This window comes from Typopeltis vanoorti, chromosome 2 (genome assembly GCF_054136105.1).
Source record: "Typopeltis vanoorti isolate ZY-2024b chromosome 2, IOZ_Tvanoo_1.0, whole genome shotgun sequence".
NCBI classification, from domain to species: Eukaryota; Metazoa; Arthropoda; class Arachnida; order Uropygi; family Thelyphonidae; genus Typopeltis; species Typopeltis vanoorti.
This window is the reverse complement of record NC_143550.1, coordinates 115529512-115542447: the sequence shown is the minus strand read 5'-3', so window position 1 is coordinate 115542447 and position 12936 is coordinate 115529512.

Sequence of the window (12936 nt, the reverse complement as noted above, 5' to 3'; positions counted from 1 at the left end):
AAAACGATAAATCAAATGGACTATAAATTTTGAAAAGGAAAATTTTGAAACCTAAATTATTTTAAAAACTAAAAATTTAAAAAATTAAAATTTTTAAAAACCAAAAAAATTCGGTTTTTAAAAACCAAAAAGAAACAAAAACTAGTGAAATATATATAAGAATATAACAATGTTACATTTAAAACTGTAATGTATAAAACACATGCTTAGAGACCTCATCATACTAGATGCTGGAATAGTCACAGCTTTCTAGAACTCTACCACATCAACTTTTTTTTAATAACTTCATCACAAACTCTACTCAACTAAATAGTACTTTAATTATTTAAACTACATTGAAATTAGTTTTTATTTTATTTTTAATTTAAATGTTTTGTTGTTATTTTTTTTCTATTGCTTCACTTTATTTTTTAAAGTCCTCTCTTTTACATGGCCTATTGATGATTAGTGCGATCGCTTAGTAGCTGCATAGACCAGCTAAAAATATGAAGTGCTTTCAAAAATCTATCGTGACACGAGAATACAACAGACAGCTGACACCATTTCGTGTTCCTAATCCTAAGTTTTATTGTGTATTCCGAGGTTGAGTTGTCTGATTTTCCGAATTGAAAGTCTGAATTACTCCTTTAAAGAAAAACCGACTGAACCACACTGAAGATCGACTAACATTTAGCAAATCTGCTAGGTGAAGGCCTAGAAAAGGTTTCTCTAGTCAGTGAATGGAATCGATCTATAAATCTTTTCTACAGAACGAGTTTACTAGAACGCTATACAAGCAGCTTACCGAATATCCTTTCTCTTGAACTAACAGTTCATATTCTCATAAAAAAAGCATCGTCTGAACAGCAAAAAAAAATTTTTAGAGCTTCCTAAAACTGACCATGGCCATCTGGCTTCTTTCTGCAAAATGTTAATTACCAGTTTCATAGCTGGATATTTTTCGCCCTCCTCCACTTGAAATATATTTCTCTTAGTTGTTAGTTTTTATTTACAGATTTAAAAAATTAATAATCACTAATATTTAAAATATTTTAATTAATTTTTTTTTTTTTTTTTTACTGCAACCGTGCATGAATCGTCGCATCTTGCTTTTACTACACCCAGAAAATCTCTTCTTTGGTGTGTCCTAGTTACGATATTAATAATTATGTCCAGCATAGTTTATGGCTTCTGCTCAGTGTAGTAGTCATTATCTTCAAGTTCTGACGTAAGGTTTATATGCACTTGATCTTCTGACTTTTATGAATCCTAATCTAAAATAAGTAAATGTATTTTCGATTGTGATGTTATTTTGTATTTAAATATATTCTGTCTTGTTCCTGATCTTCTTATGCCAGTCGAATATTCTGTAATATCGCGTCACTTTGAATTTATATTATTTCATGTTATTTTATTTTTATTTATTTGTTTATTTCCCTACTAAGTTTGATGCCGTATTCGTTTTACTTTTACAACGAAAGTTGCGGCAGAATTTAAAAAAAAAAAAAAAACTCATATGTCAAAGTAAGCGAATTATTGAGAAAACAGCAGATTGGCTGCAATTTACAGGCGGCTACTTTGTGGACATTTTCATTAGTATGGTTGTTGCTGCTGCTGCTATGTTAAACCGCATGTGGTGGTTATTTGAAATTATGGCCGAAGCAGCTAAGGCGATGAAGCCAGCGTATTGTTACGTCCTTAAACTGCGTGTGCGTGTGTGTGTGTTCTGCTGACTGATTTCCCTATTTTTCTATACGAGATCAACTAACTCATATAGAAAAACGTATAATGGCTTTCAGTCGGAAAGCCGTTATACAGACTGCTTTCTGACCATAAAGGTATCGTTGATACTGACTAAGCATGCACGATGTTCTGAGGAAAGATTACATGCTTAGCATTTAAAGCAATTATGTCAGCCAAATAGCCACTTCTAAACTGCAGCCAACCTCCTGTTTGCTCAGCACTTGACTGACTACCCTATACAGATAGGGCTGACCATTCTATGAGAGCATTAATTAGGCTTCAAAGAAGTTAAAATATTAGTCGTGAGTCATTGAGCTTAATATGCAAAAGGAAGGGATAACTTAATTTTATTTATTTATTATTTTTTTTTTAATGAAGTAAGTTAAATTGGTCGAAATCGGTTGAGCGATGCCACCTGTAGAGACATCTGCAGCATTTCATTTTCTTCTCGTTGCTTCCTAGTTGCGTATGATTCTATAACTTATAGCAAAAGATAAAGGAATTCTAGGAACCGATTACTGTTTGTAGTCAGATTTACGTGACGACCAATCAGAGCTGAGTATTTTTTTTAAGTGATACCTACCCACGAAAGATTGTAAATTTATAGTACGTTAATATCCAGGCGAGATAAGGATTTTATTATCATTATTATTAATATAAATATAAAATTTATTTAATTTTACTTTTTTTTTTTTTTTTTGCATTCCCACATAGCAAAGCGGTATTTGTAAGCTGAGATGTTACATGTAAAGAATTGTAATGTTGCCGACTCTGACAGTGACACTTGCCCTAGCACAATTTATATAAACATACAGCAAAAAATATAAAATAAATAATAATAATAATAATAAATATATTTTGTTATTTTATGTATTACTCTTTATTATTGAACTTGTTTTGAGGAAACTATCTGTAAATTAAAATTAACAACTAAGAAGCATAAAGCTGAAGTACGCCTAACTTACGGCACTGCACGCAGATAAAATATAATTAGTTATTTAATTTATTGTTGTTTAAAACTCTTCATATGCTATCATGTTAAGAATTTTATGAGAAGTATTTTGGGATATTTTATTTCCGTGTGTCTATTAACTGCGTGTTTTCTTTGACTGAATTTGCCTGTATGGGCAATGGAAAAAACCACCTTCCAGGAGAAAAATTTCTTCTACCGCCGAATGAGATGGGCTAACTCAATTTGAAAAACCTCATTTAAAGATTCCTCTCGTCATGACGAGAATCGACCCATGTGTTTTCCAAAAAAAGAGCAGAGTCCTATCGTTTTTCTAACTGCGCTACAGAAAATTAAGTCACTTTTCATAGAATTTTATTCGAACAGAAACCTACTCACATCAGCAAAGTATTGTATTTCCTATGCCGAACTATTGCTTATATCAACAATGCAGTCCAGGAAGATTTTCCTCCCGGAAACTCGAGTTTATATATAAAAGACAAACAAACCGGCCAAGAGAACACGTAATCAATAGACAATACACTGGCATCATAGTGTTCGTTGTTTCAGCCGTTATTGCAAACAATCCGGCGCTTACTTACATCAAATGGTTGTCATCTAGGCTCAACCTTGGGAGCCTAGATGGCAACCTGGCTCCCGAGGATGAGCTATCATCCTGGCTGAGCTAACACGTGATACGTGATTTTGAGTGAATAGGAAACCAGTTGGTAACATTTGTGTTGATATTTTTATAAGAAAATCATCTATGAGAATTCTTTTACCCAGATAAAAATTTTAATTATGTTAGAGATTTTACAATATAACGCTTTTTTTTTTCTGTCTTCCTAGCAATATACAGCAAAATAACAACTGATAATTAATAATAAACATATTATTAATTCAAACAACGTATGGCTCAATTTCCGAATCATTTTCGTATAATTCTTTCTCCTTCTCATTGTGATAGATTAGCAATTTATGAAACCAAAACTAAAACTGCATAGTTAATTACGTGTTTATCTGTGCTTATTACTAAACACATATAGTAATATAATAATACCAACATTCAATGATTAATTTTTAAAAAAAAAAGAGCAAAACTTATTACGTAATGGAACTATCCCGCTTGACCAACCAGAGGCTGACTGATATGAAATTTTAATTTATATTAAAACAGTAATTAAAAACACATACCTGGTTGTATATTTTTAGCAGGTAGGAATGATAAAACACTCGGAGCTAAACTTGATTGGGAAAATGATAAATTAAATGGACTATGGATTTTGATAAATTAAGAATTAAAAATATGAAAACTAAAAAAATCTTTCGAACTAAAAATTTAAAGACCAAATATACTAGTAAAGTATACACTGCTGGGGAAGAAGTTAATGGGCTCCCCATGGAAAAGGTGTATCCTGCCACGTGTTTCATTACGTGACAGGATACACCTTTTCATGGTTGGATACACCTTTCCATGGTTGGACTGCAATATGCAAGTCCCACATTACCCAAACCAACATGCAGCCTCGTCTTCAGTGGTGCAAAGAGCGTACACAGTCTGACGTGGAAGATTGGAAAGCTGTGATATGGAACAACGAATAGCCGGTATAAATTGGAGGAACATGATGCTCACAAGTCAGTACGACTGTGCCGAGGTAAAATTCCTATGAGAAGGGAACCGACAGAGTTTTAAAGAGGCGTTATGATAGGATACCATGTTGCAGGCCCATCTGTTCGGCAAATTGTTGATAAATTGGGTCACCTAAGGAAATTAATGATACCATACTGAGATGAAAGCGTAGGGAGTCATCTATAAGTGCCATCTGCAATGGACGCCCTCCACACTCACCAAACGTGACCGAAGGGTGCTATGAAGGATATTATGTAAATAAATACCATTCTTGGGCCGACATGTTGAATGCAGAGTTCCGGGCATCGACTGGAACACGTATCTGCACAAAAACATTCAGAACTGAGGCTCATAACATAGGTTTCCATGGTTGGACTGCAATATGCAAGTCCCACATTACCCAAACCAACATGCAGCCTCGTCTTCAGTTGTGCAAAGAGCATACACAGTCTGACATGGAAGATTGGAAAGCTGTGATATGGAACAACGAATCATGTTACAACCTCTATCGAGCAGATGGATGGGTGTGGCGGATGTCCGGTGAACGTCTCTTATCAGACTACGTAACCCCAACTATGAAATTCAGAGATGGCGGTATGATACTTTTCCTGGTTTGGTCCCGGACGTCTGTTTGTGGTACCACGAACATTAAACTCTGAGAGGTATATGAACATTCTACACAATGCAATACTTCCTACTTTGTGGCGTTTTTACGGAAACTGGCCATTGTCTCTTTCAGCAAGACAATGCACCGTATCATAAGGGTTCAGCTGTAACTGCGTGTTTTACGGACATGAATGTCATCACACTTGGCAGGCCTCTACAGAGCCCTGATCTCAACCCTATCGAACATCTATGGAATGAAGTGAATCGTCGAGTAAGGTCAAGGGACATCCGATCCACAACAATCCAGGACCTCATTACATGCCTACAGGAAGAATATCCAAAATTCTCATCGATCGCAATCGTACGCTTGTGAAAATTATGCCCCTTAGGATTGCTGCAATAATCGCGGTGAAAGGAGGTCCTACATAAAGTATTATTAAGGTGGGCGCATTGACTGTTTGGTTCTCACACTATGGTATCCGTTGACTTTTGCCAAGCAGGTATATAGGACTAGCCATGACGAGTGTGTTGGCAGTTTCGTGGGAATCGCCATCATTTATATTAATGACTAGTACAACAAGTGCAAAACAAAACCCAGCTTCCTCATTTATTAATCAGGTAAGTGCAAAGATGTGTGTGTGTGTGTGTGAGAGAGAGAGAGAGAGAGAGAATCAATGTGATAAAGAGTCAGTAAGATAAATTGACCTGCTAGGCTATTTGGCCGAGTGGTTAGCATCCAGTTCCCTCCAGCCAGTAGACAATTAGTTCGAATCTCACTGTAGCTTGCATGTTTGTGAATATCTTTAGGTGCAAGATCTCGACTTTTTGTGGATGGAATTCACATATAAATGACTTTGAGCTTTATATCATACTTTGGCAAGTGTGCCATTGCGGATATCTCGGAAACTTCGGACGTACAGGGAAATTCGCGCATAACGCGTCTAGAGCATACTGAGAATGGCTCAGCAGTCAGAAAACATCTTGTCAACGTTATCACAGCTTGGCACGAGGCGGTACAAGGCACATCAATTTTCACCCTCCCCTCTGGTCCCACTAAACCGATACACAAAATATAGCATTCTCCTTCCTTTCACCCCTTCTCCCCCTCACATACTGCTAATAAGTTGGTTTAAGCTTATAATGCTCATAGTTACTTCCTTTCATCCTCATAATTTAGATTTATTACATTTTACATTTTTTAAGAAAATGTATAAAATTTAATAGGTACATACAACAAAATCAAGATGGTCAGCAATGCTAATTAGATATCGATTAACTATCTCTATATTGATATTGATATTAATTCTCCACAATCCAATACACTATATGTCAGTAGCTTGAGGAAATGTTTTGCCTAGGAAACGCTATTACAATATTTGAAATTAGAAATATTTAAAATTTGAGAAGGCTTTTATCGATTTCTTTTAAAATCTATTAATCGACTCTTATTTTATATTTACTATACGATAAGAGATGTGTGCGTTAAATAATAAATAAATAAATAATATGAATGAAGTAAGAAAATTCAGTTTCCAGTTTTTAGCGCGTAATTGGTTACAAGGTGCTAAAAACGCGTATTAATCAATTAAATTTTTCAGAATTAAACGCCGAAGCTTGAACACTTTCACCTGTAGGTGTCGCTTTTGTAGATGAAAAACTATTTGCTAATGCCATATCTACGCATGCGCGAGCTCAAAAAATCATAACAACGTAAGATTATCAATAATTTAATTAACTGAATGAGTAATAAGTTTCGTTTTTTGGACTACACCGCGTATTCATATTTCTTGGACTTCAATCCAGCTCATGAGAGGTCACTAAATGTAGAACCCAATAGTGCGTGTGTGAGCACAATGAATCTTAATGAATAATCTGTATTATAGTCTTAATGAATAATAATAATAATAATAATAATAATAATAATAATAATAATAATAATAAGACTATAATACAGAATATACGATAATATCTTCGAATTCATAGCGATATTTATCAAACCTGAATCCCCTAAATTAGTTCTGACGTCATATCCACGCATGCGCGAGCGCAAAAGCATAACAACATGAGAATATCAATAATTTAATTAACTGGATTAGATGCAGTTTATTATTGTGATCAAGCTCATTAATCACAACTCTCGGCTATGTTTCAGCACTCGGTGTTTGGGATATCTGAACTGTTTCCAGAAGGTAGCGATAGACTTTAATACGATTAGTAATTAATTAAGTGTGGTACATAAGGTGCGTCCTTGGAAATTTTTGGAAAGTTAATATATTGAAAACATTGAAACAAATAGACCTGAAGAAAACTTGCGCTCTCTTTCTCAGTGTCTTTCTCCTTAAATGCGAGGGGGGGGGGATCAGTGTTTTGAAAACTGTTTTCTAACTGTATTGTCTTATGTACGAAGTGGTGGAGCGATCCTGAATAAATGAGTTTTTGTAATCTCTTCAAGCGCATTTGCCTACTTTACGTTTTAATTAACTCAGCCTTGAGTCCAGCCAGTCAAATTTCAGAACCTTGGTAAAAAGCAAACAAAGAAAGAAAAAGCTAATTCCTGGTCGAAAGATAAACCTGCTGCTGAAAAATGAGCAAATTAATGAAAACAACTTATTTTAAACTGTGTGTTGTTGACAAGCACATCTGCAAGAATAATTATGGTCTCGAGTGGTTATTAGTGTTTGTTGTAGTGATAAGTTACGCTGCTAAACGAACAGAATACCCAACTACAGCTAGGTCCTGTTTGGTGATAAAGCAGCAGCGCACCAAAAAGCAATATATGTACACTTACTAAAACAGAGCGAGAGAGATAGAGAGAGAGAGAGAGAGAGTGAGTGTGTGTTCTTAATTAATACAATAATATTTGAAGTTATACGTCATACTTTTCTACTTGATTTTTTGCATTCTTCCATATTAGAAAATGCATAAAGATTCACATTACCTCCAAGTCCTCCAAATTTTCCATGAATTTTTTTTAATATGTAAATACTTTTTTAAAGAAAAGAAAATAATACTTAAATTAGTAACTGAAAACCAAATACGAAAAGACCAATCGACAGACAAAAAAGAAAAAAGGACCAAAAAGAATAAATTTTTTATTATTATTATTGTATGGTGGATGGTCAATAGTTTTAGGGAGTAGACAGTTGTAACCTTCTCCACAGATATTTTTACTTCAACATCTCCCCACCAAGTTATACATTACATGTATGCTGCTAGTCGCAGTACAGCGGACAGATATGCTTCGCGGCCGACAACGATCGTTAGCTGTAAACTTCAGGTATAAATACTGTATACACAAGTATGCTTATGCAATAGTCATTTTATTAGGAACACCTAATACAGTGCTCTGTTTTAGCTTTCAAAATCGCTGCGGGCTGATTCCATAAAATACGCTTACGTGATTTTGTAAGCGTATTTAGTCACGAAGAAAAGATATCATCATTTGCAGGAAAGAGGAGGACCAATGATTCTACCACTCATTCTAGATAGGCAGATTAGGCAGCTGAGCAGATCGTTGAAAGGGAGCTCATCTTCATCTCCATGGAACTATTCCCGCAAAATATTTCTATGGTACTCACACTGTATGCGAGTATTTAATGGACTTAACTATAGAAAGTCAAGTAAAGAGATGTACTTGTTTTGCAACATTGCTTGCATAGGATAATGTAATCAGGCTCAGGTTGACACAGCCAGCCTGGTTGACCGAGTGGTTAGCGTATCCGCTCTTCAGTCAAAAGGCTGTGGGTTCGAATCCAGCCGTGGGCATGAATGTTTGTGATTGTCTGTGAAAATACTAGTGGTGGTGACGGTAGGCAGTAGATGGCGCTGGTGTAGATGGTGACGGAGTGATGTAGAGTAGGTGCCCTCCCTCGAAGAGTCTCTGGACTCCCTAGAGGTGTCGCGTAATAATACGTAGTGATCTAGTGGACTTAGTGGTCTCCAGGAAAGTATTCTCAGTCCATTCAACTAGCTTTGACTCGCAATATTTCCACTACATCCGATGGATCAATAATCACATGTTACGTTTTTACCTCCTGGCCCGATCAGCATAGCACACAAATGAATGCTGATTCATTCAGTCGTTTTTTTTTTAAGTTTTCAATTTACGAGTTTCAGTTATCCCCTCACTGTCGGCAGTTTTCTGTTTTGGGTTAACAAGATGTACATGATGGAGTCAAAAAACAAAACAAAACAAGGAGAGCGATGCATAGTCCCATTCATTGCAGTTGTATTGAAACAATTCTATTCGATTATATATGTTTTCTATCCCTTTCATTAGCAATGAATGTCAATCAATGCTTTTGCTTATTTATGCATCATCCTTGGAGCTGTTGTTTGTGAATGTCCAACAAGGATTAATGTGTGCGAGTAGTAAGAGTGTCACTGGTGACCAGATCAAGATCAAGATAAGATAAGGAATCGTGACGTCATTGTGTGTGATGCTGTGCGTGACGTCATGATTTCTTATCTTATGTTGATCTTGATCTGGTCACTAGTGACACGCCTACTACTGTGCGTGATATTTGCACTCAGTCTTCTGCCACTAACAATCATATCACGTTCAAAATCTCTTAACCAGAGATTGTTACCAATTCTCGACTTAAAATTTTCATTAGCAATGAATGTCAATCAATGCTTTTGCTTATTTATGCATCATCCTTGGAGCTGTTGTTTGTGAATGTCCAACAAGGATTAATGTGTGCGAGTAGTAAGAGTGTCACTGGTGACCAGATCAAGATCAAGATAAGATAAGGAATCGTGACGTCATTGTGTGTGATGCTGTGCGTGACGTCATGATTTCTTATCTTATGTTGATCTTGATCTGGTCACTAGTGACACGCCTACTACTGTGCGTGATATTTGCACTCAGTCTTCTGCCACTAACAATCATATCACGTTCAAAATCTCTTAACCAGAGATTGTTACCAATTCTCGACTTAAAATTTGCATCAAGGATCATTCAACGTTCAGGAATCTCTGTAATAGAGTATATACTGAGTTTCATTTGATTTTATTATTGGATTTATACCAGAAAACAAATAAAATATAATATTCAGCAAAGCAATATAAGGATTTTTGTACCCTGTATTTTATATTTAGACTTTTGGTCATCTGAAAATAGTCTATTTAGCTATCTATAAAGCTTGTTTACATCAAAAGGAAATTCTAGCAGGCATAAATTACCTTGGAAGTTTATTGGGAATTTTATTTCAGAATAATAGTATCTTTGTCAACAAAGTCCAAATTCTCGTTTTATGATCTTCAAAGAGTCTAAATCTGAAATGCTGTTTAATTACACCATTGCATTAAAAAAAAACAAAAAAAAACGGAATAATGAAATTTAAAAAAAAATGTTCTAAACGTAACGTTAAGTTCTAACTTCAAGAAACCATGCTTATCGCCATTGAAGCTGAACGGATATAATTTAAACTAGGCAAAACTTAGAAAGTTACTTTAATTTTTTTTTTTTTTTTTTCTCCTCGAAGTATATTTGAAACCGATGCGAGATGGTAACAACAGAAACTGACAAGTCATTACTTTACAGGAAGTGTAGCGGGATCAGATGTCGCTGACACGGCGTCATTGGATAATGCTTGGAGAAGCAACTTTCACAAGTGTCAAATACTTTGCTCCTTCTCTCCCCTTCCCACAATCATAAATGGATTTGCCCTTTCTAGTGAAAACGTAAAGGGGAGAAAAAAAAAATAGAAACCTTCCTGTAAATATTCCATGGATCCAAAGCTCGAAGAAAATTATAATTTACAAATTAAAAATTCTAAGTAAATGTTACTGAAAAATGAAATAAAATTATATTAATCAAGCAAACAAAAAAAAAGAAGTTTTATTCGCAATATTTGCTATTGCCAACCAGATATGAAACTAATGAATAGTGTGCTTAAAACCATAACATAATAATCTGAGTATCACACATCACTCCGGATATAAAAGCACCTACATTGAGGCAGTCAGTCAATATTCGGTTTACCTCGGTCCTTGCATCTCCAAGATGCTCCAAAGCCACTTTGTGGAAGTGCTAAGAAGGCATTGTGTAAACTGTTCCCTTAAATATGACAACCACAACAAGAAGAAAAATTCTTGTCCAAACACAAAGCTGAATGGAAAAAAAAAACTGCTGACGTCTTATGCAAATTATTTTTGCAGGCAGTGGACTACCGCCAGGTGGATTACATTAAATTATGTTAATATTATATAATGTAAGAAGTGATGACCCTGTTCGGAAACCTACGTTTTTCTCAACTAGGAAATAGGAAACTAGGCTGCAAATGTATCCGAAACAGTGATACTGCAATTGTAACAACGATTATAGGCTCCATAGCTTGCAGATAACCTTCTGAGACTAGATCCAACATGCTTCTGTTGCCCATAGCTGGTGACTGATCTGTCATGATTCGGGGACTCGTTTTAAAGGGTTTAGTACTGCCCATATTGGAGGAGGATATATCAACTACGCACATGTTTACGCCTCCGACGATGTCGATGTAGTTTTTCAGTATGAATAAGCCACCATATGTCGAGGGGAAAAAAAAGTCAAAGAATGGATCTCGGAGCATGAATGATTCTAATACACGTTCCGATTAAAACTCGTCGAAGCTTAGACAATTTAGGAAAGGCGTATAAGTCAGGAGAAGCATATGCCTGTCTCAGTTTTTTTCGACTACCAGATTGGAAAATTGAAATTATGGTCTGTAATCAGTCTATGCTACTATTTTTGGATTTTATTTCACAACATGCAGCACTTTTAGTTGTTTCCTACATGAAAAATAACAACAAGAAAAATTATTGTCCAAAAACAAAGAATAATAAAAAAAAAAAAAAAAAAACTCTTGACGTCTTATGCAAATTATTTGTGCAGGCAGTGGACTACGGCCAGGTACAGCTTCTTATTGAGCTGTTTTTATTATTATTTGGTCACTGAATAATGCAGCAGTCTTACTACAGCAAACACCGCTATAACAAACTTGCTCACTATAAAAAAAAAATAAATAAATAAATAAAAAAGTCGTAATCGAAGTCCAATAGGTACAACACAATGTTAAAAGGAAATTCATTATAGTTGTCCACTATAACAAAAAACTATTCTGGTGGTCCCTGAATTGACTCTCAGCAAGGTTGCTTAGAGTCGATTGTACGAAAGCCTACAGATAATCTTAGTTTAGTGTTTTTGCATGGGTCTATTAAACGTTTATGTGTAGTAAAGAATTTTTTCTGTCCTGAGCTAAGACCATTTTATACGAGGGGGAGGGATGCAGAAAAAAGTTTGGAAAACTCCGTACTATGATTGAAAAAAAAAATGTTCTTGAAGATGCTGCAGTTTCTCTGTTCGGAAACTGATTTTTTTTTTTTGTCCAACAATTTAGTCCAGCAATGCAGGATATCTAATAGATAAAAACAATCATCACAGGCAAGAAAAATGCACTAGTGTTAGCGTTGCTGGTTCCAAGGGGGAAGCCAGAGGCTTTTTATACTCCCCGCTATCTGATAAGAAAACAGTGAGGGTATAATTTATGAGCTATATGTTCGCCCTGAGAGGAAATGATATCTGTATTAGAAATAAAATAAAAAAACAAGCTAGTGTCCTTAAAAGGATTGGCTAGATGGGCGAAGCAAGAATGCTTTTCATATTCCCGTTATCTGAAGAGGACAGTGTAAGGATAGGGTGTTATGGAGCTATATAAATCTCTGATCATGGCAGGAGGGTAACAGCAATAGCCAAGTCGCAGTTAGAACTTCATTGGCTACAGCATTGCCATCCACTACCCCCCCCCCCCCCTGGATACCCATTTTAGTCACCTCGTACGGCATGCATGAGCTACATTGGTGCTTTTTTTAAGTAAAGCCGACGATCTCTAGACCACTCCATAGTGGCCGAAAGACCATCCAACTCAGAGTCGGCTCCACTCGGTGATGGGGTACCCCCCCCCCCACCAACGAGCAGAACAGCTCATATTCCAGAGAAAAGCATCCACCGACAATGTCCCCTCACCGGGCCGTGCCGGAGGACACCCTC